General features: G+C 35.7%; 1 non-coding gene across 1 annotated transcript; it reads left to right on the forward strand.

The window, feature by feature from the left end:
* Nucleotides 1-22,458: 22,458 nt before the first annotated feature.
* On the forward strand, nucleotides 22,459-22,565 carry LOC141721893 (small nucleolar RNA R71). Its single transcript, XR_012574935.1, has one exon. It is a non-coding gene; the product is annotated as a small nucleolar RNA R71 (small nucleolar RNA).
* The last annotated feature ends 626 nt before the right edge of the window (nucleotides 22,566-23,191 follow it).

Genomic DNA, 23,191 nt, shown 5'->3' on the forward strand with positions numbered 1-23,191 from the left:
GCTCTTAACCATTTCCAAACAATCTTAATGGTGTTCACTCTTTTCTTTCTATGTGAACATCTGTTTCTAAATGGATCTTTCCTGTTTGGTAGTTAACCACACATTGGAGCTCATAATCGATTATAACCAGAATTCATATCTTTGAAGCTAAGACTGCAGTTGTTATTTTTTAACTCTTCATAAGCATTTCTTCAGGCATTCAACTTGGTCTTCCTTAGTCTTTGAATTAGCGAGGATGTTATCAATAAATATAATCACACTATCCCAACACTCCTGGTACATTGTGTCCACTTAGTCTTCAAATTTAAGATTTCTGATAATCGATGCGTACTTTCATACCTCCATTCTCTTTTTCCATAACTGCTTTTGTGCATAGTACCAAAATACTCTTTATTTCATTATTCTTTCATTCCCCATTTCTGAAGTTTTCCTTCACCTATTATTTTATCCCTATTGAGTTAGACGACACAGGGCTTTTGACACCAGCTTGACTCTGTGCAGTAACCGACGAGAAATTCTTACCTCATTCCCTGAGGTAACCTTGGTAAATAATTCGTTCGAACCTTCGGGACTTCACTTTAATTTGAAAGAATTCTGACATGAGATTCATTGTAACTTTCTTCTTCACCAGTTCGCCATCTATACCTCGGTTTAATCATTCCTGTTTGCCCGCATTCCTTGACTGAAATTCCCATCTTTAATTATCGACATTTCACTTCATTTCCCAATCACTTCTGGCCCAACTGAAGTTCATACCTTGCGTATATCTTGGATTATTTTATAAAATTTCTTTATCATCCTTTTGATTCCACTTCTTGTCCTGATTAGTTCTTCATTTTTATTATTTATTATCTCTCTTAAACATGATGAATTTCTTTTTTTCTTTTTTTTTCTTAGTAATATTACTCTGTTTATCATTGGATAAGTCATTTCTGCACTTCCCACTGGAATGAAGGCTTTTATTTGTACTATTTAAATTCTTACTAACAGAATTATCGAATTTCCTCGGTAGCTATTTTCTTAGCCTTGCTTGATGTATCACAGATCGCGTGTTTGACTTCTCTTCATTGATTATCATCTCTTTTCCTGAGTTCCCATGCAGACTTCATCAATCTCCGTCGTTCATTAGATGCTTGAATTTGCGAGCTTTCCGTTATTCTACCGCGACTTCCATTCAATCGCCGTTCAAAAGAAGTGTACATTCAGATCTTCCATTAATTCGTCATTCGATATGGGTATACATCCAAGTTCTTCCTGGAACGTTATTATGATTGATAACGTTTCTTCATTTCATCTCTTCCGATAACTTTTGTCCCTTTTTGTCTATTGAAAAAGCGTATTCATCTAGATAAAAATCTAGCACAGGCTTGCAACAACATTACACTACTTTTTCGAATTTTCACTTCTGCTGATGCTATTGCTTCCTCCAAATTGCTAATTGCTTTGACTTCAAATCTGAAAATTATGTTAGAGCTTGACTTGATCTAATTGAAATCGATCTCCATTTAACTAACCATCAGTTGGTAAAGTTGATCAATTAACCTTTTTATCTGATCAATTAAACCAAGTGCTGACTAGCTAACTGGAATCAAAGACCAATTATATAAAGTCAGTTCGGTCATAACAACTTTCTCAAGAATCGAGATTGCAATTATTTGGAGTACTGACGAAAACGAAAATATACTTCTTTGTACTTAACTATAGGGTAATTTCTGAAAATTTGGGCATCACTTCCCTTACACCATTGACTACCAGTCGAACTTACGCCAACACCATCAATCAACCATATCCATCCATTCAACACAATTCATATTATATCATTTTGGATCAGCATCTGACCGACATATCATTTATCTTTTAAAATGAGACTTAAGATCTTAAATTAACAAGGATTAATATAACCACTCCCTTTCTAGTTCTTTCAAAATCTTACAAAATTTTATTAGTAAACTGTAAAATTTGTCTCGTTTCTCAAAATTTTATTTCGTGAGTATTTTAACTTATTTCTTGTCATTACTAATTATGTACAGTTACTTTCAAGAATTACGCTGCATCCTTCAATCAATCACAACAATCATTTATCTTTTAATAACCACACACAGTTTTCATTATTACCGTCATAATCTGATAGAAACTTAATCGTTATCTCATTATTTCTAAAACTCCACAGTCGAATCACTATTGCATCATCTCCACTTATGTTCCCGTATCAAACTTTCATCATTGACCCGGGTATGAGCATTAAATTTACCATCACTTATTTATGCAAGTTAGAGAACTTCACAACTTCTTAAAGAACACGTTCAACGTTCGATTATATTTAAGATTTCTTCCATCTTAATTTTTTATAACCAATATCTTCCTGCGACGAAGGAATGTTTTACGTCGTAATTGCATATCTGAGTCATTGTTCAGAATTTCCTTGATCTTTGATCGTTGTCCCGCTACTCGTTTGCTCCGTTTGAGCACACAACATCACTTCTTTATTTCGTAATTAATGTACGATTCGCTAACCATTCGTTTCGCTTCGAAATCCTCTGGTTTGAAGTGCATTACGTTAACGCAATCTACTATACTGATGAGATCTTCGTAACATGAACAACTGTCTGACTTGATATCTTCGTCATGTCCACATTTGTCGGTGCATTCATTTTTCCTCGCTCGCAGATGTCCACCATTTATCGATTTACAGTCGTATCTATGTTCGTTTTATGGTTCCACGTATCACACTATTTCATTTCTATGAAATCGTCAGAGAACAGACTTTGCGCAAAAGGAGAGTTTGTGAACATGATTTTGATTAAACACGGAACAAGGAATAACAATGCAACAACTAATTGAAAGAATTTATAAATCAGAAAATTAAAGGAAGAAAAATGAGTGAAGAATGAGACAACCATATTTGTACTCAAGATGGCCAGTCTTTCATACTATATGGCATACATCACATGATTAGGTGGCGTCCCACCCGACGTTTCATCATTTCGACAAAACGTCATATCACAACACTATTGTCTCAATCAGAAATCAATAGTTTGAGAAAGGAAACAATTCAGAAGGAATATATAAGAAATTTTCTTTCATTTCCACCTCATATAATTTATCAACAGAAGAAGCTCAGACGTATTCATGAATCAAGATAAACATATACTATCATATTAGAAGAAAGAATATCAGTGTTGATCACCTTCCATGCTTCACCTATATCTGCCTTCAGGATCGTGCGAATACAGGTTCACGATTCAAGTCACATCACTGCTTCGAAGTGCTGTCTGGAAATGTCTTTACATCAAATGCTTCAATGATTTGATCTTAATCACGTCCTCCCGAAATTTATAATCATGGCTTCAGATTTCATCTATGTCGCGTAAAATACCCATCGATCACGCAATGCCTCAATTTCGTCGATAAAAATACGATTCTTCTCCAATCATCTGGAAGATTCTGCCATTTCCTTCAATCATCCTCCGTCCATTCGAATCACGAATCTCGTTAAATTTTAATAATTTTATAAATTGGTTAAATAATATTTTAATATGTTGATTCAATTATTGATTTTATTAAACAACGATTACTTTCATTTTCCGCAGCAATCTTTAAACCTTCTCCCTGCTGGTGGGTCTACTTGGCGCTTCTAATTAACAACACTGAGTCTACTTCCATTCTTCTTTTTAGATCATTTTCTGTTTATAATAACAAGAACATAAATAGTAATTCGACAACCAATTTGTAAAATTCATTTCATGCAAAACTCCTCTGAAAGTTGATGAAGAAAATCTTTTCCGAAATCAAATTTTAAAGTTTTAAAAATCAAATATTTGATCGTCATTACTATATAAGTTACTTGCTATTTTCCTGATTTACCAATAAAATATTTAATTAATAGAATGCCCATATAAGGTCTCTCCACTTTGGTACTTCTTCCACTTTTCCTTGGATTATACATGCACTTATTAGCCGACGAAACTCCATTCACCGCTATATGCCATTTTATTCCTAACTTGGACCCAACGCTGACGTCTGCCATTATCTTTCATATTCTTGTCGTTGTCCTTGATGTTATGCTTACAACCATGCATGCGATTCGATGTTCTGTGTGTAGATAGGGTCGTACCCTCTTGCTAGTCTTACCTATCTTCAGGAAGGTAGATGTCACTCCTCACGCAGCTTCCAATAAGTGATAGGATCCTTCTCACCACGGCAGTGCCTTCGAAACGTGCAATGTTGGTTCTTCATCAGCTTCCATCAACTGGTTGCCCTCAACGTGGAACTCGTCCTAATACCTAATTCTAAGTTAAATCGTAACTTCTCTTACACAAATTCTCACAAGAATCGATCGCATATCTTCAAAACCACGTGAAAAGTAGGGTAACATACCCCGTCTCCATTGATCCGTCGATTCCTCATTATTGTATAATCTGAGAACTCAATATACCTAAAATGTTATGATATTCGCCTTACACTTTCTCAACAATCCTATCTTAGCAACACCAGATCGGATCTGCTAACCCGAATTCGCACTCAACTCAACTTAACCTGAGTATGCCTAGGGTCTTTCCTATCCTGTATGACCTATCATTCCTATCTTACTCTCACCTATTCTTATTTCAGTGACCAATAACCTGCAGCTCTGATGCCAAACTGTAACACCCCAAATCCGGGGTCAAGATTTGGTGTTACTAAACAATCTTTACATAAAATAAAGAAATAAATAAATAACCCCCTTGAATCCGGATCGTTTACAGGTTATGGTATGAAACAAGAATTTAACCCTTTACAACTCACAATAATTAAAATACAAGTATAGATACCTTTGAACTAATGCATTTGTCACATTCTTCTAACACCTTCAACCTCTCGCAGCGGAAATTTCTCTAACTTCTGTTGTCTATCAAAGCTATTCACTTTTTTATCCTTATCTGATTCTGGCAGAAATAAGAATTTACAAAGCAAGAGTGAGCCAAAAATGCCCAACAAGTATATATTTTGAGTTTCAAACATTAATATCAAAGAAAACTTCCGGACAAAATCTCTGAAATATTTTGAAGAGCGAAACACGAAATCGTTTAAAGGATATACTTCATTATCTTAAAATCAATTTGATTTGCATTGCTATAAATCACATAGGAAATACTGACATTTTGTAAGAGCTTCAGAGATCACGTGTTTTCAAAATATTTTATGGTAACACTTCATACTTGAGCAACGCATGCAATAACTATTCATAAAATGACATTCAAGAAATTCCTAACTATTCAGTATCCATCATTATCGACTAAGTTGCCATGGACTTAGCCTGCTAAACCAGCCTGATAAGGACGGGTTGAATAATTAAGAAGATCTCAATTCATTCAAGATTCTAATTGTCACTACGCAACTAATGCAGCAGCAACAATCTGAACCTCGAATTTATTCAGAAACATTGTAATTTCCCGAAACAGAGTGCTAAGAAAGAATAACTTTAATCCATAATCACATTTTATTTCAAGAAGGAATGCCATTAATGGCGATCAACAACAAATTAGACTGGACACTAGTTCGCATCTATATTCTGCTGATCAGTCAGAATATAATGCAGATCTATATCTCAATATACAGATCTAGTCGGGTCCCCAGGCACTACGGCCCATCTCAAGGCACCGATTATGTTTCGGTCCTTAGGATTAAGTAAAACCTAATCCCCAAAGTATCACTATCCAGCCCGTAGAGTCTTTTGATGTCAAACCATTTTGAAGTCAAAACTTCCCAATTCAGGGTTCACAAATAACCCGAAAGAATGGGTATTTGCTCACGAGAGCAATCGAATTATAGGAACAATAATAAATGAACATGCATAATATGAGTAATTGCAGTGAAATATAAAACAATTAACTATTCTGAACTTAGAATAAGAGCGAATAAATATTTGCAGTAATTTTGGAGAAAGGTTAGGAATACTTGCCTCAATAAGCTTTAACCGTTATTACTGGTTGACTTTGGTTCGACTTTAATCGTTCGGCTTTATCGTCAAACTACTATCCTATTCTGGATACGATCCCAACTCAGACTCTTCAGTTGGAACTTCGTTGATCTCGACGTCTAATCACTAGATCGTTCCTAGTCCGATGTCACGTCTCGGGTCTTCCGTCTAAACCTACAGGGTTAAAATACCCTAATTCAGATAACGGCTTAAGCTTAACATCAAATTGTCACCCCATTCTACCCATACGATTTCATAACCAAATTCATATTTATATGTATTATCGAAATACACATTGCAATTATGGTTCACATTTTTGAAACTCGGTTCGGTATTTATTTTTAGAAAATACGTATACTCGTCGTTTTGAAAAACAGGGTAGTTGATTATTTATAAATTATCTTGTCTCAATCGCAATCAAGTTCATATAATATAATTGTATATGGTTATTCGACGTCTCCGATAATTATAGGTTACATTCCCGTATTTTCAGAATTAATTTCCCGAAAAATCGGGCAGCGTCTCCTTTATTTATCGGCCTACCCGTCGAAATAATTCGACGTCAAATTCACAATCAACAGCGACAATATCCAATCCAATATGCAATCCCAAACACAATCACAATTTCAATTATTTATTATTAACATCCGTACTTTTACGTTTTTATTTATATTTTTATCCGTAATTTTCATTTCGAAATTAATTTTATTTCATTTATAAACGTAGGACTCAGATTAAAATCATCATGGTCCACTGTTGACTCGTTAAAAGTCATTGTCAACAGCGGCAAAAATTTATTGGTACCCGATAAAATTCGGGTTTCCAAATAAATTCTACCGATTCATTAAAATTACTCCCGCACGAATTTATTTATTTATTTCACGTAAATCAATCAAATGATCTGGAAGAATCAAAAATTCAGTCAGTAATTAAAATAAGCAATTAAAATGACCACAGCACACGCGCCTACGCGCGCAATCGGAAAATCAAGGCGGCCAGAAAACAACCAAAAACGCAGGCAACACAGCAAGGTAACAGGGCACAGAGAACAGTGGAAACAAACACACACAGCAAGACACTCGCAAAAACGGTACACACAAAAACGCACACAGGCGGCCCTTGACCGGAAAACTGAACTGCGGCGAACAGGAATAGGGCGGCGGGTGGCTTACCGGAAACGGGGAAGAAAAAGCCGGCACCACAGGAGGTAGACGAAGGAAACACAGGGAGAAAAGGGGAAAGGGAAATAACAGGGAGAGAAAGACAGAAGCGAGAGAGAAGAGATTAGAGAGGGAGGGCTGTTTGAGATATAGGGGAGAAGAGAGAGATTGATTTAGGGATTAGGTAAATAAATGAACTGAAAGAGAAGGAACGGGTTGAACCCGATTACCCCTCTATGTTATTATTATTATTTTTTTTTATTGAATAATCTCCGCAACTAATGTACTATCTGACCCGTAATTATCGATTAAACGAACCGACGCGCGGTCGAATAAATCCCAAAAATCTTCGAACAAATTCTACAATTCTCGGAATATTTCAAATTAATAATAAAAAAATATGAATTTCGTAATTTTTAAATAACTCAGGAATTAAATACTGATTTTTTTACAATTAAATAAATCATAAAATCATTTAAAATCAAAGAAATAAATAAAATATTGATTTCCAAATTTTATAAGCCCCAAAAAAATAATAAATAAAATTTTAAAATAATAAAAATAATTTTAGAAATAATTTTAGCATTTTTAAGAATAAATATTCAATAAAATTCCTTTAAAATGAATTAAATGCATATAGTTTGATAATCAATTATAAAAGTAATCTTCGCATCGAACAAAACACAAACAATTTATGATACAGCAACACAAGGTTGACAGAACCATCACATATCTTATTTATTTAATATTTCAATAATTATATTTATATATCGATCCGAAAATAGGTTACTTAGCCGCTAAGTAACTAAATAACGATACAATTTTGATACCCGATTCGGATAATTATCAAAGCAGAGCTTCCTATAAAATAATTTAGACGAAATAAGATAATAATGTCTCGTCTTTTGAGAATATGGACTTTTATCGATATATAAAATGATTTGCATATCGAAAATTTCACACTGGGACTCGTACAGGTCAAACCGTACCCCGGATCGAAAAAGTCAAAACATGAAAAGTGTTCAGAATTATCAGATTAGGTTAGGAAGGAGTTTTCGGAAGAGTTTCGGGTTGTAAAAACGCAAAAATGACTGAAGTGGGACAATTTCTGATTCTAAAAAGTAATTTTATAATTATGTAAAAATAATATGATTATCCAAAAATTACCAGAAAGATATCAAAATTATCTAGATTTAATTCTGGATAATTAAAAATTAAAATATTCACATTTTCATCAGAAAGAAACATCCAAATATTAATATCAATTATCAAATAATTCACCAAAATTCACATAAACTCACATAATAATTATTTATTGATAAAAATAAATACATAATATTTCCTGGGCGTTATAATGGGAGCTTATAACGATGGATTTCGTGGTAGGATTACCTAAAACCAAGTCAAATCATGATGCGATTTGGGTGGTAATCGATCGGTTGACGAAGTCAGCACATTTCTTGCCAATAAATGAAAGGTTTTCGTTGGAAAAGTTGATCAAATTATATTTGGATGAGATCGTGATGCGTCATGGAGTTCCTGTGTCTATCGTGTCCGATAGAGATCCAAGGTTTAACTCGAGATTTTGGCGACAATTTCATGAACATTTGGGAACTAAGTTGAAAATGAGTACGTCATATCATCCGCAGACAGACGGACAAAGTGAAAGAACAATTCAGACAATTGAAGATATGTTGCAAACTTGTGCAATAGATTTCAAAGGAAATTGGGACGATCATTTGCCCTTAATTGAGTTTTCCTACAACAACAGTTATCACGCGAGTATTGGCATGCCGCCTTATGAAGCGTTGTACGGAAGAAAGTGTAGATCCCCTATTTATTGGGACGAAGTTGGTGAGCATAAATTAATTGGCCCAGAGCTAGTTCAACAAACGAAAGAAAAGGTAGAAATGATTCGAAAAAGGTTAATTGCAGCTCAAGATCGCCAAGCAAAGTACGCAAATCAAGAACAGAAAGATGTGCAATTCAAATCTGGAGACAAAGTCTTGTTAAAGATATCTCCTTGGAAAGGTTTAACCCGATTCGGAAAGAAAGGGAAGTTGAGTCCTAGGTATATTGGACCATTTGATGTATTGCGTCGAGTTGGGAAAGTGGCATATGAATTGGCGCTACCTCCGCAAATGCAACATCTGCACAATGTATTTCATGTATCTCTTCTAAAGAAGTATAATGCTGATGCGAGCCATGTGATCGAATTGGAACTATTGGAGATCCAACCAGATTTGTCCTATGTGGAACAACCAGTACGAATTTTGGATCGAAAAGAAAGGACGCTTAGAAATAAAGTTGTACCTCTAGTTAGAGTGTTGTGGATAAATCCATTAGTCGAAGAATCGACTTGGGAATTAGAAAGTGAAATGAAAGAAAAGTATCCCCATCTATTTGCTTAGATTAGATTCTGGGGACAGAATCCTTTTAAGGAGGGTAGATTGTGACGACTGAGAATTTTACGACGTAATCAAGTCAATAAAGTATGTTATGTGATTATAATTATGTGATTAAGTGTTGATCAAATGTCTTTGCTGTATATTAGAATATAGGAGCGTAAATTAAAAATGTTCCAATTTAAAGATTCAGCTTATAAGTTAAGCTGTGTCGTCGGGCCGTCAGGTAGAACGGAACCCGTCCTAAAAAGGAATTAAAGAATATAAAATGTGAATTATGTGTGATTGAATGAAATGAATGAGTAAATAAAGTATTTCGTCCTAAGTGACGTGTTGATTGGAAAAGATAATGAGAAGCGTAATCGAAATGCTGAGCGTCGGGCCTTCAGGCTGAACGTGACCCGGTACGCGTAGAAAAGGATAAAGATTAAAGAAGGATAAATTCCATGATTAAACCTGAGTAGTTATGTGATTATATATGTGAGATTGTTGTTTGTGTGCATGACTATGTGTTCTGTGACATTTTTATGAATTTTTAAGGAATTATGTGACTTAAATAAAGGTCTAATTAACCTTCGTGCATTTTTATAGAATTATCCGAGTAAGATAAAAACATGGGATTTGTTTTGATATCTTCTTAGTAGTCCTAGAGACTTTTTAAAAATGATAAGTGGATTTATTTGGTGGTCTTTGCATTTTTAAATTGATTTTATGTGGAAAAATGTTATTATTAAGGCGAGATTTCGAAATTCATATAAAATCAACCGTACGCTCAAAACCTTATTATGAGTAATGGTCGGAAAGCTAATTTCGAGATCTACGTTTTGAAATTGTCATTTGCAATAATTTTCAACTTTCTGAGAGAGATATAATTTATATTTAGTTTTTATCTTATTTGAGTAAAAAGAAAAAAAAGATTAATCAACATAAGTGGGGATTAGTTAATTACTAAAACGCCCCTGCCCTCTAAGCATATATATACACTCATTTCCTCCTCCTTCCTTTCTTTCCACCGGCCACACTTTCATTCTCTCTTTTTCTCTCAACTCTCTCACTCTCGAAGCTCACTCTCTTCTCTCTCTCTATTCCACTCGGTATATCACTCTTCTACACTTGATTTTTATGGATTCTTCCATGGAAATTCGTTCTTGTTCCATATATGAGCTCTAATCCTATTGCATACATAGTTTGATACTTGCATGTGGGTTGTGTGCATGTGTGTAGGTTCGGCTAGGCCAAATTGTTGCTTTATAAAAACAAGATGAAGTGAACTTGTGGTAATCTTGTCTTGTATGTGTTTGTTGTTGTGATTTTAGAAAATAATCGGAGGTTTTATGGTAGGATACCCTCGAATGAGGGCACCACCGTGAGGCCACCGCCACCGGTGATGAACTCCGGTGAACCGGTGGTGAGTAATGATGTAACCACTGAACTCTACTACACCAAAACTTGTTCTTTTGATTGTTGCATGTGTTAATCTTGAAAACACCCGAATGGGTTTTGATTTTTTTAAAAGAATTAAGTTGATGTTAGTTGATGAAAATGAGTTATTAATGTTTAATCTTAGAAATTATTGTTTGATTAGAGTGATTGGTAGTGTAAAGGGTCGAAATTGTCCATGCATGTGTTGATTAGTGTAAAAGCCGAATAGGGTTTTGGGTTATCAAAGAATAAATTGATTTTGGTTGATAAAAATGATTGTGTGATAGTTTTTTTTGAAATTGATGGATTAACTAAGGGCCTAAAGTGAATTAAAGGTTAAATTCGAGTATGCATGTGGGATTGTGTTATGTTTGGTTCGAATTCTTGCTTAATATAGAAGAAGATAACAACTTGGTGTGTTATTCTTGTTTGAATCAACTAGGATTTAGGTTTAAACCATAAAAATACTCTTGCATGTCATTTGTAAGATTAAATTAAAGTTGTATGTTGTATTTCTTAAGAAATTCGAATGGTATAGTTGTTTTATAAGAATATTAAGTTGGATTATATGTCTAAATGATTGTTTATGTGTTTATGTGGATTTGGTATGAAAAATTGATTGATTTTGATTGGTATTTATAGTAGGGCCGAATGGATCATGATTTTTAAGAAGTCAAATTCAAATTTAAGTGATGAATTTGATTATAGAAGATAACTAGGTGATTGCATATGAAAAATTTAGGAATTGTTTGCTTATTTGCTATTTTTGGTTCGAATTATAGAATTTTAAAAAGAAGAATTAAGTTGCCTTGATTCTAAACGGTTATAAGTAGTGTTATAATTATGGAATTGAGTTCTGAATGAAATGTGTACTCATGTGAGTTGTGGTTGCTTGATTTGGTTTAAAGTCAAATTAAAAGTGTGTTTTAAGATAAGTTGTTCGTTGAATACTTGAAAGTATAAAGGGTAAGAGTGAAGTATATTATATGATATGTGTATTTGTGTAACTATACTCGTATAGTTAAGGTCAATCGTTTGATATGATTAGCGTAAATAGTAAACATTCTGGGAACGAGAGTTGAGAATCTGATTAAGGTTTTGGTTTTATTGTAGATTCGGAGCGTGAGGGTATTCAGGCTAGGAAAGGAAAGGATTTACTAGGTGGCAGTAGTTCAACCTTCAGGAAATCAAATCCATGCAAGTAACTCTGATTACTTGTGTAAATGGTTATAAAGAGAATGTTGTTCATACCATGTAGAGTATTGAACTGTTTAATTATGAAACCCTGATATTGATTTGAGGTACCCTGCCTTTGTTCTTGATAAACTGTTAATGATAAACTTAACGATTCAACCCTTTGATAATCTGTCCTTTCTGTTCAAATTATGTATTGAGCCATGAAATATATTGAACCCTCTGATTATCCTTGTTAACCCTGTTTAATGATACCCTGTTCCTCCTGATCACCCTATTGATCCCTAAACAAATATTGATCCTTCTAACTTAAGTGCTTTGTTATCCCTGATACAGAATTCTTATGAATTGTTCCTTGCGTATCTTTGAATCACTCCCTGAACTTTGTTTCCTTAAAATCTGAATTAAGAATGAGTTTCGACTTGAAAAAGTCCGAATGATTTCAAATTCTTGGTAATGATAAAATGAATTTTAGAAAACCTATTTGTTTTTTTCCAACTCAAGGTTTTTCAAATGATTTCCTGATGGATTGGATTGGGACGTAAGAGGCTAGTGGGACTAGTCCAGTCATGGTAAGAGGCTAGCGGGGGCAGTCCAACTTAAGGCTAAAATTATGCCGATTGGTACCTTAAAGATCGGATGGAGGTCGGTACGGGCTGATCACCCATATTAATATGAAATGGAAAGATAAAGTGATCCAATCAAGGGTTCTAAATGATTATTTAAAAAGGGAACTGAAACTTTCTATTCAGTAAATTGATTTTTGAAAATGAAAATGGTTTATATTGCTTTGAAAAGAGTTGATTATGTTAATGTGAAGCTTAAAGCTCGAGAACCCTGATTCTTAAATCTGTTGATCATATGATTGATTCCATATATTGAAATACTGTTGCTTTCCTCTATTGAAAGATCTATTCTGATCCTTTATTGATTTGTGATGAATGTCAGCTTTCGACCTACGTTGAGCCTTGTTCCTTAAAAGCTCCATATTGTTCCTTCAAAAACCTTTCCTTAACCCAAAAGCTGGAAATCTGCCACCTAGATCAAATAAAGTAGAATGCCCTGAGTTTGGTAAAGCATATTGAGAATTGATATTGTAGAACTGCTATATAGTTGCTTGCTGAGTTTTATACTCATTTGTTTTGTTTTAATCTAACCATGGCAGTTAAGCAAGAAGATGGCCAGGCTTAGGCGCACTGCTCGTAAGAGCGTACCTGGTGGTCCCTACCGTGTTGAGGGCTTCCGGTTGCCAGAGCAGGTAGTGGTAATTATGAGTGAGCTCATGCCTAGAAAGAAGTGTTTAAAGATACAATGGGTTATATGTCGGTTCCCAGCCGGAATCAATATTGTTTATTTAATAATAGTTTGGGTTTGTAAGTTAAATTTTGTGATTGGTAGTTGTAATCTTGTCTCATACTTTATCCTGTTGATCCTGTTAGTAGATAATCGGGGTTTATGCATATTTAATTATTAGATTAAAGGTGTGTGAGTCCTCATTTCCTAACCCCGAGATTGAGGGCGTCACAGTCCCGGTTTGACTGGGTCCCGGTTTAAATCGGCCCCAATCTGAGCTGGTCCAGGAGCAACTTAGTCCCGCGACCATAAATGAGAAAGCCCAAAACAGATAAACACGTAGAGCATGAGTCATGACTCATGACTCATGACTAAGGTCTCCACATGACAATGACAGCTATTAATGGCCCATGATTGGCACACTCAAGACATGTGTCAGTATACTCTCGACGCAGTCTTGCATAGTCCTTGCCTGAACTTGTGTAAAGCATCCACTAGCGCTAGGCGTCCTCCGCTCCCAGAAATGAGTGGTCCCGACTGAAGGTACCAACCCTTAAACCCCTAATCCTTTGGTTATTTATAACTCAAGGAAAAGATGTTTAGGGGTTACTCTCTCCTACACACTCATACACATACCCAGAGCCTCCTTACATTTCTATCTTCATCATCCAAATGTGATTTTTTACTCTCACGCCGGAGGCGCCGTGGGCCCCAAACCCCCCCATGATGTTGTGTTGTAGACACCCAACGACAGCTAAACCGCAAGACGAGTCCCGGTACGGCATCAGAAGGACCATCTCACGGATAAGAGTTACCATTTGGCGCTATAAGGAGGGGATAGCTCTGTCCATGGGTCTCGGTGCCCCTGGACTCATCTTCATCAGCAAGCTCTTAAAAGAGTAATTTCCCTCACTAGTAAAAATTAAAGCAACCCAGGTCTATAATTGAAATACAGGCCTACTTTGTTTTGATCCATCTTTGCATAGTTAGATCTAATCGTTCATAGCCCATTTTTACTTTTTGCCTTGCTAACGTTTAGATTTTCAGCTTGAATACTTGTTTGTTAGATAGATCCATTGTTGATTTGCCATCATAGTTCTTTTTGGTCTTAGTCCCACTTGTACGAACATTAATTTCAACGAAAGCAACCCTTAAATATGTTTGACTAGCTTCTATTTGGTATAATCCTTTTGTGTCTCGATCTCTTGAGTTATGGCTAGAAAAGGAAAGACCCCTAGTCACAGACCATCTACCAGCACTCAGAGGCAGGACCTGGGACTGGATTACAACCAGGGCACAATCCTGGTGCAACCCTACGCAAGATCCATGCGAAAGACAAATATTTAATTTGTAGTTCAGATTTTTTTACCTTAAGAAGCTATACGAGTTGGTTGACTAATGAAGATCCAAATCTTGTTCAATCACCACACATCCCGCTCTCGCGATCTACGCTCTATCAGTATCCACACAAATGCTTGAATGCAAGGATCAGATGTGTACTAGCAGAACGACGTTTCTTCTTGCTCTCTCCATCGTCTCTCTCGGTGGCTATAATTTTTAAAAAAAAGTGTTGATCATAAAATCCGCCACAAGAGATATCATATCAAGAGTAGAAAAATGAATTATAACTCTTAATTAATTATGAGTTATTATTAATTCGAAAGTCTTCTTTGTATTATAATTAAGTCTTATTTAATTATTTAACAATTGAATTTCAGAATTAATATTAATAAATTTGAATTTCATTATTTATCTGATTAATTAAGTCATATTTAATTAATATTATAAATAATTCGAATTACTTTAATTTAATTTAAATCTATTTTAAATTAAATAATACTTCAAGCATTATTCGTGTGTGACACTATAGATTATTATTACGTTGGCAAGAAATTTTAAATCTAATTTTAAATCATAATAATGAGCGGCATCTAGTAATACATCATTGCTACCCAAATAATAGTAATTAAATCGGTGATCGATTAAAACTTTCATGAATAATGTACAATGTAATATGATCCCTTTAAGCACATATTATAGATTAAACTAGAGGCATATAATGTGTCATCATCATAATAGTTTAATCCAGTTTTTCTTGATCAATGAGTAAACTATCATATTTGAGCGGCCACGTATTTCTTACTCTAACTCGCACAAGAGGCCAATAATATCAGTCCTAAAATTAGGAGGGTTAAATCCTTTCTAGATCATTCATAATTCTTATACGATTCTTAATATGCTCGAAAATACACTTTTATCATTACATGGTCAAAGGTAAATTATAATGTAATTAAAGTACATTAATTCTCGTATAGAATTTTGATTTAAAGTCTAGGGACCATTACATCAGTATCACTGTGAGAATTACTTATGACACAACAAACATGTAGAATCTCATATTGGGTCTTTCCAGCACCATGTACATTTGTATCTGCCTGTGTTTTTTACTTTAGTAACACTATAGCTATGATTAATGAGATGTGATTATTAGTCAACAAACACATCAGTCTTAATGTATTATTATTATCCCTTAATAACAATAATTGGCCATGGACCTTTAGGAATACTGATACCATTCTCATAATCTCATTTATAAGTCACGTACCTAGAGATATAGAATGCATATCATATTCCAAGGATATTTATTAGTCCAACATTTATGTCGCAATAAATTAAGATATAATAAATTATAAAGAGAATAATCGATTGAACATAAACATTAATAATCTGAATATCTTAAGCTAAAATATAATAGTGTTGTCTCTAGGGAACAAACACTAACAATCTTCCACTTGCACTAGAGCCAATCACCCATGTATCTAATACTCATAGAACTAGTATGATCATGAATGCTTCTGATGCGACAAAACCTTAGTCAGTGGGTCCACAACATTATCATTATTATGCACTTTACATATATATCTCCTTGATCATTAATCTCATTAATTAGTTGATATAGCCTAAGCATATACCCGAACAGTCTCTTTGGCTATTTCAAAAGCATAAATATATTAGGCTTCCATTATAGAATCATCAATGTTCTTGATGTGAATTATTCCAGCTAACATCACTTATATTTAGACAAAACACAAAACCAAACTTAGACATTAAATCATCCTTATTTGTCCAAAAATTAGGTTAAAAAACTAGCATCGGTGTAACCCTTTACAACCAGTTCTATATCTTCTCCATACAACAAGAATGAATCTTTAGTCTTATTTATGTACTTAAGAATATTCTTGACAACTGTCCAGTGACCCTCACCTGGATTAGACAAGTATCTGCTCGTCATGGTCAAAGTATAAGAAACATCAGGATATCAGAACTTTTCTCATACAACCCTTATCATCTAATAATTTCAATTCTCCTTTGAGATCACTATCCCATGAGACATCGGAACATATCCCTTATTTGCCTCCTGCATCCTAAAATGATGCAATATTTTATCAATGTATGTACTCTAACTTTGGCTAATTAATCTCCTTGATCTTGATCCCTAATATATAAGTAACATCACCTAAGTCTTTTATCGAGAAACTATTTTTCAACCAAGTCTTAACATCCTGTAGAGAAGGTATGTAATTCCCTATTTATAATATGTCATCTACATATAATACTAGGAATGTCATATGGCTCCCACTAACCTTCTTATAAACAAATGGTTCATCTTCATTTTGAATAAAGCCAAACTCTTTGATTGCTTCACCAAAATGATTGTTCTATCTCCTTGAGCCTTGCTTCAATCTATTAATGGAGGAATTTGGTTAACAAAGATTTGAGGTTCGTGGCCGGAATCAAGATCTGCTGCGGTGGTAGGTGATCGGAGAAATCACAGGAGTGCATTGATTTGTGCTTAAGAAACTGCCGAGATTGCTAGGGTTTATGTTTGCCTTCTCAGAGCTCTCAAACACGTTCCCTCACAATGTACCTACGTGAAGGGTTTCGAGCACATAAACGCAACGAAAATGATGTAAAATTAAATTAAAACCAGAATAAAATCGAAACCCTGCGCAGGATCCATGTGAAAATAGATATTTAAGTTGTAGTAAGAATCTTTACCTTAAAAAAGCTTTCAGAGTTCATTAATGGAGGATTAATGTAGTTCCAAACCTTGTTGAATCACCACATATCCCGATCTCACGATCTACGCTCTATGGTATATAGTAATACATCATTGCTACCCAAATAATAATAAATAAATCGTTGATTCAATTAAACCTTTCGTTATAATGTATAATGTAATATAATCCCTTTAACCAAATATTATAGATTAAACTAGAGACATGTAGTGTGTCATCCTCATCATAGTTAAATTCAAGTTTCCTTGATCAATGAGTAGACTATCATATCAAATCAAAATTTGAGCATGACGATGCATTTCATAGTCTAGCTCACACAAGAGGACAATAATATCACTCCTAAAGTTAAATCCCTTCTAGATCATTCATATTTCTCATACGATTCATAATATACCCGAGATACACTTTTATCATTACCCGGTCAAAGGTAACTTTTAATGTAATCAAAGTACATTAATTTTCGTATAAATACACTGATTTCAAGTCTAAGGACCATTACATCATTATAATAGTGAGGATTACTTATGACATAACAAACATGTAGAATCTCACATTGGGTCTTATCCAACACCATGTACATTTACATGTACCTGTGTTTTTGACTTTAGTATCACTATACCTATGATCAATGAGATATGATCATCAGTCAATAAACACACCAGTCTTAATGCATTATTATTGCCCCTTAATAATAATACTCGACTAGGGACCTTTAGGAATATTGATACTATTCTCATAATCTCATTTCTAAGTCACGTACTTAGAGATATAGAATTCATACCATATTTCAAGGAAATTTATTAATCTAACATTTATATCGCAGTAAATTAAGATATAAGAAATTATAAAGGGAATAATCGATTAAACATAAACATTAATAATCCAAATGTTTTAAACTAAAACATAATAGTGTTGACTCTAGGGCACAAAAACTAACACTACGTACCTCCTTTTATAGAGGATCAAACCAGACGTAGTTCTTGGGGAACAACAAACCTAGATGGACTTGGCTTCTCATTTCTGGCCCAATAGGAGTTGTCGAACCAACTTCCTATTATGACTCGAACATTGATTTGCATTTGGAATGCCCGACAATGCGGCCTAATCACTAATGCCCAAGGCTCTTCTACGACTTCGGGTCTTCATGAACAAGGAAACTCCCCGGCCGAAGGATATCCCCATCCGCTACCGCTACTTCTGTCGATCGTAAACGCAGGTATAACCATGACTTACCACAAATACCAAAGCACATCCTTGCCCCCCAATAAGGATAATCCAACAAACTACAGGACAAGTGAAACTAAGCGTAAAAGTGCAAAGTGCGAGATAACCCCAGAGTCTCCCTATGAGGACAACCTGCTGAATACGAAGACAAGACTCCCAAAGCACACACTAGATGTTTACAACCATTCCCCTATGAGGATAACTCCAAAGACTACAGAACGATGTATTAGACATGTTTTCCGGGATAAAGGGCTCCCGGAGGGCCCTTTTCCTTCACGGGACGCGCCCTGTGAAAGGTTGGATCCTTCCGGAGTGCTCCTCTATGACTAGGGTGCGCCCTAAGTATGGAGAGGCCCTCCGAGGACTCCTCTTCCTTCCTTGTATGATTTTTATGCTTTGTTCACTTCCCAGTTTAGTTATGGGAGCAACCCCTCCTCGTTAATTCTTCCTTGTCATCTCACTAGTATTGCAGAACTGCCACCCCGCGCGGCCATATAGCATGGGGCGTGCCCTATAAGGGTACGGGGTGTTAGGACGAAAACACACGCTAATATTCACGCAAGTATACGCGTTCACAAGTAATATAGAATTCTTTCTAGTTCGTTCCCATAGAGACTCTTTTGGTTAAATTAAGATTAAGCACTTATGCAACAATGAATGGTTATCGCTCAATGCTAAGACAATAACAATTTGAGATATTTTATAACTAAGTATTAACTAACATGCAATTAACTAAGAGATTAAACGAGTTGATTTAACTATATGAGACAAACATGGGATTCTAACTTCCTTAAATACTTCATTATAAGTCATTATTCTTAACCTTAGCATGCAATGGTGATGACAACTAATCAGATAACACGAAATTAGTAAACGCCAACTTTCGTTGCACGAATACCCTACTACCATACATCCACAAAAGAGATAGAAGCTGAATAGACACGAAATATGTTGAGACCCTGTATGTCTATAGAATTTGACAACATAAAGGTTTAATGAACAAGTCACCTATCGTGATTACATAGGGCAAGTAAGATGGTTAAAATTACCTATGAATCATGCATAACAAATACATGAACCTATGCTAGCGTGACAAGTTCTAAATCTCTATATTCATTATCGTTTCAATAAAGATTAACACGCTATCTTATATGTTCGCGACACACATAAGACGAATAAGCACAACCAATACTAGGATATCATACAATCACCACACACTTAGGTATCAAAAAAATTAACTATAGAAATCCATAGATAAATCCGTTAGAACCCTACGATAACAATTAGTTCATGACAAAACTCATCATCATCATGGGTTCTAATGAAAGCATGATAATAAACAAGGTCTTTATAAATTGAATAAAATTACAAAGTACGTTAACAAGAGTAATAGGTTCAACAATAAAGAAAATGAGCATCCAATATTGAAACTCAATCAAAGAATCACAAGTAAAACTAGTTCTTCTTCTCCTTTGTTGAATTTGTGCTATTAGGTCTTCTTCTTATCTTCTCCTTAGTCTCTGTTATGAAAAACATCTTCAAAGAGTCATTATATAGCAGACCAAATCGTCCAGAACTCCAACAGATCAGTATTCTATTATAAACAGGATTCTGGAAAAACGACCTTGCGCGGCCGCCCTGGGATCCGGCGCGCCCACGCTGAGTATGGCGCGACCGCTCCCAAGTGTAGCGCGACTGCGCTGAGCTTCTGGAAAAAATCTTTTCTTCTTTATTTCTTGCCTTCAACTGCTGGTTCCTTTTGCGCATTTGACCGATGCTCCATCCTAACACTTTTCCAAGCATAAAGCATGCAAGATCAGCTCTTCTTCCTGATTATGGGGTGCATCTAAGAATGCATAACTCAAGTGATCTGGCAGTGAGTTGAGCTCAAGTGTGGAAGCTTCTTCAATAGATGGTTCGAGACGCTACTGAGAAATTTTTAGCTCTGCTAACCCGAGATAATTGAATGGCATATCCAACTTCCTCTTCCACAGAGGTGCATTCAAAACTTGAAAATGCTCTTCTCCTTCTTCATCTTCAATAACTGACTCTCCTATTAAGGATCTCTATAAGGTATCTGACTTTGGCAATTGCTCAAGCTCCGAATTCACGATAGAGTCGACCCACTCTGCTTTAAAGCACTCCTCTTTAGATGTGGGTAACTTTATTGCTTTGAACACATTAAAAATGACCTTTTGATCTTGAACCTTCATCGTAAGCTCTCCTTTTTGCACATCGATCATAGTTCGGCCTGTAGCCAAGAATGGTCTTCCTAAGATGATGGGAATCTTTTTATCTTCCTCAAAATTCAGAATTACAAAATCAACAGGGAAGATGAGTTTGTCTACCTTAACCAAGACATCCTCCACTATTCCTCGCGGATAAGCGATGGAACGATCAGCTAGTTGCAATGACATGTATGTCGGTTTTGGATCAGGTAGACCAAGCTTCTTGAATATAGACAAGGGCATCATATTGATGGTAGCTCCCAAATCACACAAGCATTTGTCGAAAGATAAGTTTCCAATAGTGCAAGGAATAGTAAAACTTCCAAGATCTTTAAGCTTCAGAGGCAAATTCTGTTGCAGCACAGTGCTGCATTCCTCCGTTAACGCAACGGTCTCTAAGTCATCAAGCTTCACTTTCATTGAGAGAATACCTTTTATGAACTTCGCATAGCTTGGCATTTGTTCAAGAGCTTCTCGAAAGGTATGTTAATATGAAGTTTTTTGAACACCTCCAAAAACTTAGCAAATTGCTTATCCAACTTTTGCTTCTGCAGCCGCTTAGGAAAAGGAGGTGGAGGATAAACCTGTTTCTCCCCTGTATTACCCTCAGGAGGAGTGTGTTCCACCATTTTCTTCCTTGATTCCACTTCTGCTTCCTTCTGCATATCTTCTTCAGCCAAAACTTCAGATTCTGGATCTTGAGATTTTTCAGGGCTCACAACCTTACCAGACCTCAATATAATTTCCTTAACCTGCTCTTTTGCTTCCCTCTTGCCTGGAACTTCTGTGTCACTAGGGAGTGTACCAGGTTGTCGATTCAACAAAGCATTGGCAATCTGTCCAATTTGATTCTCCAAAGTCTTGATAGAATCCTCTTGGCTCTTGCACATGAGCCTCAACTCCTCCAATTCAAATTTTTCATTAGATTGTGGTAGTTGCTGAAGTTGGAGTTGTTATCTTGGTGCATATTGTGGTTGCTGGAAACCAGGAGGGTTGAATTGCTTTGCTGCATACTGCTGATAAGGCTATTGCACCGCATTCTGATTGTTGCTCCAATTGAAGTTAGGATGATTCCAGTTGTTAGGATGATAAGTATCTGGAACTGGTTGTTGCGATCTTTGAAAGTTGCTCACAAACTGAACTGATTCACTAGATATAGTGCATTGCTTCTTCGCATGCGAACATGCACACATCTCACAAACTCTAGTTATTTGATTAACACCATAATTAGCCAGAGAATCGATCTTCATAGACAACGCCTTTAGTTGAGCAGTGATAGCCGTTGCTGTATCCACTTCAAGAACTCCTGCTACCTTGCCCTGTGGCATTCTCTAGGTTGGATACTTCTATTCATTAGCGAACATCTGTTCAATTAGATCATAAGCTTCCTCATAGCTCTTTTCCCATATTGCTCCACCTGATGCTGTATCAAGCATGGGTCTTGACTGTGCTCCCAAACAGTTATAGAAGTAATTGATGATCATCCAATCAGGAATTCCATGATGAAGACACTTCCTAAGCATCTCCTTGTAGCGCTCCCAAGCTTTACATAGAGATTCTCCCAATTGCTGTGCAAATTGAGTAAGAGCATTCCTGATTGCAGTTGTGTTCGCCATAGGGAAGAATTTAGTGAGAAACTTTTGAGCAAGATCTTCCCAAGTAGCAATCGAACCAGCTGGTAGAGAGTGTAACCAGCTCTTAGCCTTGTCCCTCAGAGAGAATGGGAACAGTCTCAGTTTCACCGCATCCTCAGACACACCATTAAACCTGAAGGTGTCGCAGATCTCTATGAAATCCCTAATGCGCGTATTGGGATCTTCCGTTGGAGAACCCCCAAACTGGACTGAATTCTGTACCATCTGAATTATGCCAGGCTTGATCTCAAAGGTATTAGCTGCAATAGCTGGCCTGACAATGCTAGATTGAATGTCATTGATCTTTGGTTGAGAATAATCCATCAACGCTTTCGTTGCTGCTGGTTCTCCCATTGCAATAAAAACTAGAGTACCTAAAACACACACAAGTAAACCGTGAAAGTAAAATAATCCGAGTCAGTGAAATTTAACGACCACTAATGTTAAGCACATAAACTAAAAAATTAACACCGAGTCCCCGGTAGCGGCGCCAAAAACTTATAAGGATAAAAATATGCGCTAATATTCACACAATTATATGCGTTCGCAAGTAATATATAATTCTTTCTAGTTCGTTTCCACAGAGACTCTTT

The sequence above is a fragment of the Apium graveolens genome, chromosome 4, assembly GCF_009905375.1.
Source record: "Apium graveolens cultivar Ventura chromosome 4, ASM990537v1, whole genome shotgun sequence".
NCBI classification, from domain to species: Eukaryota; Viridiplantae; Streptophyta; class Magnoliopsida; order Apiales; family Apiaceae; genus Apium; species Apium graveolens.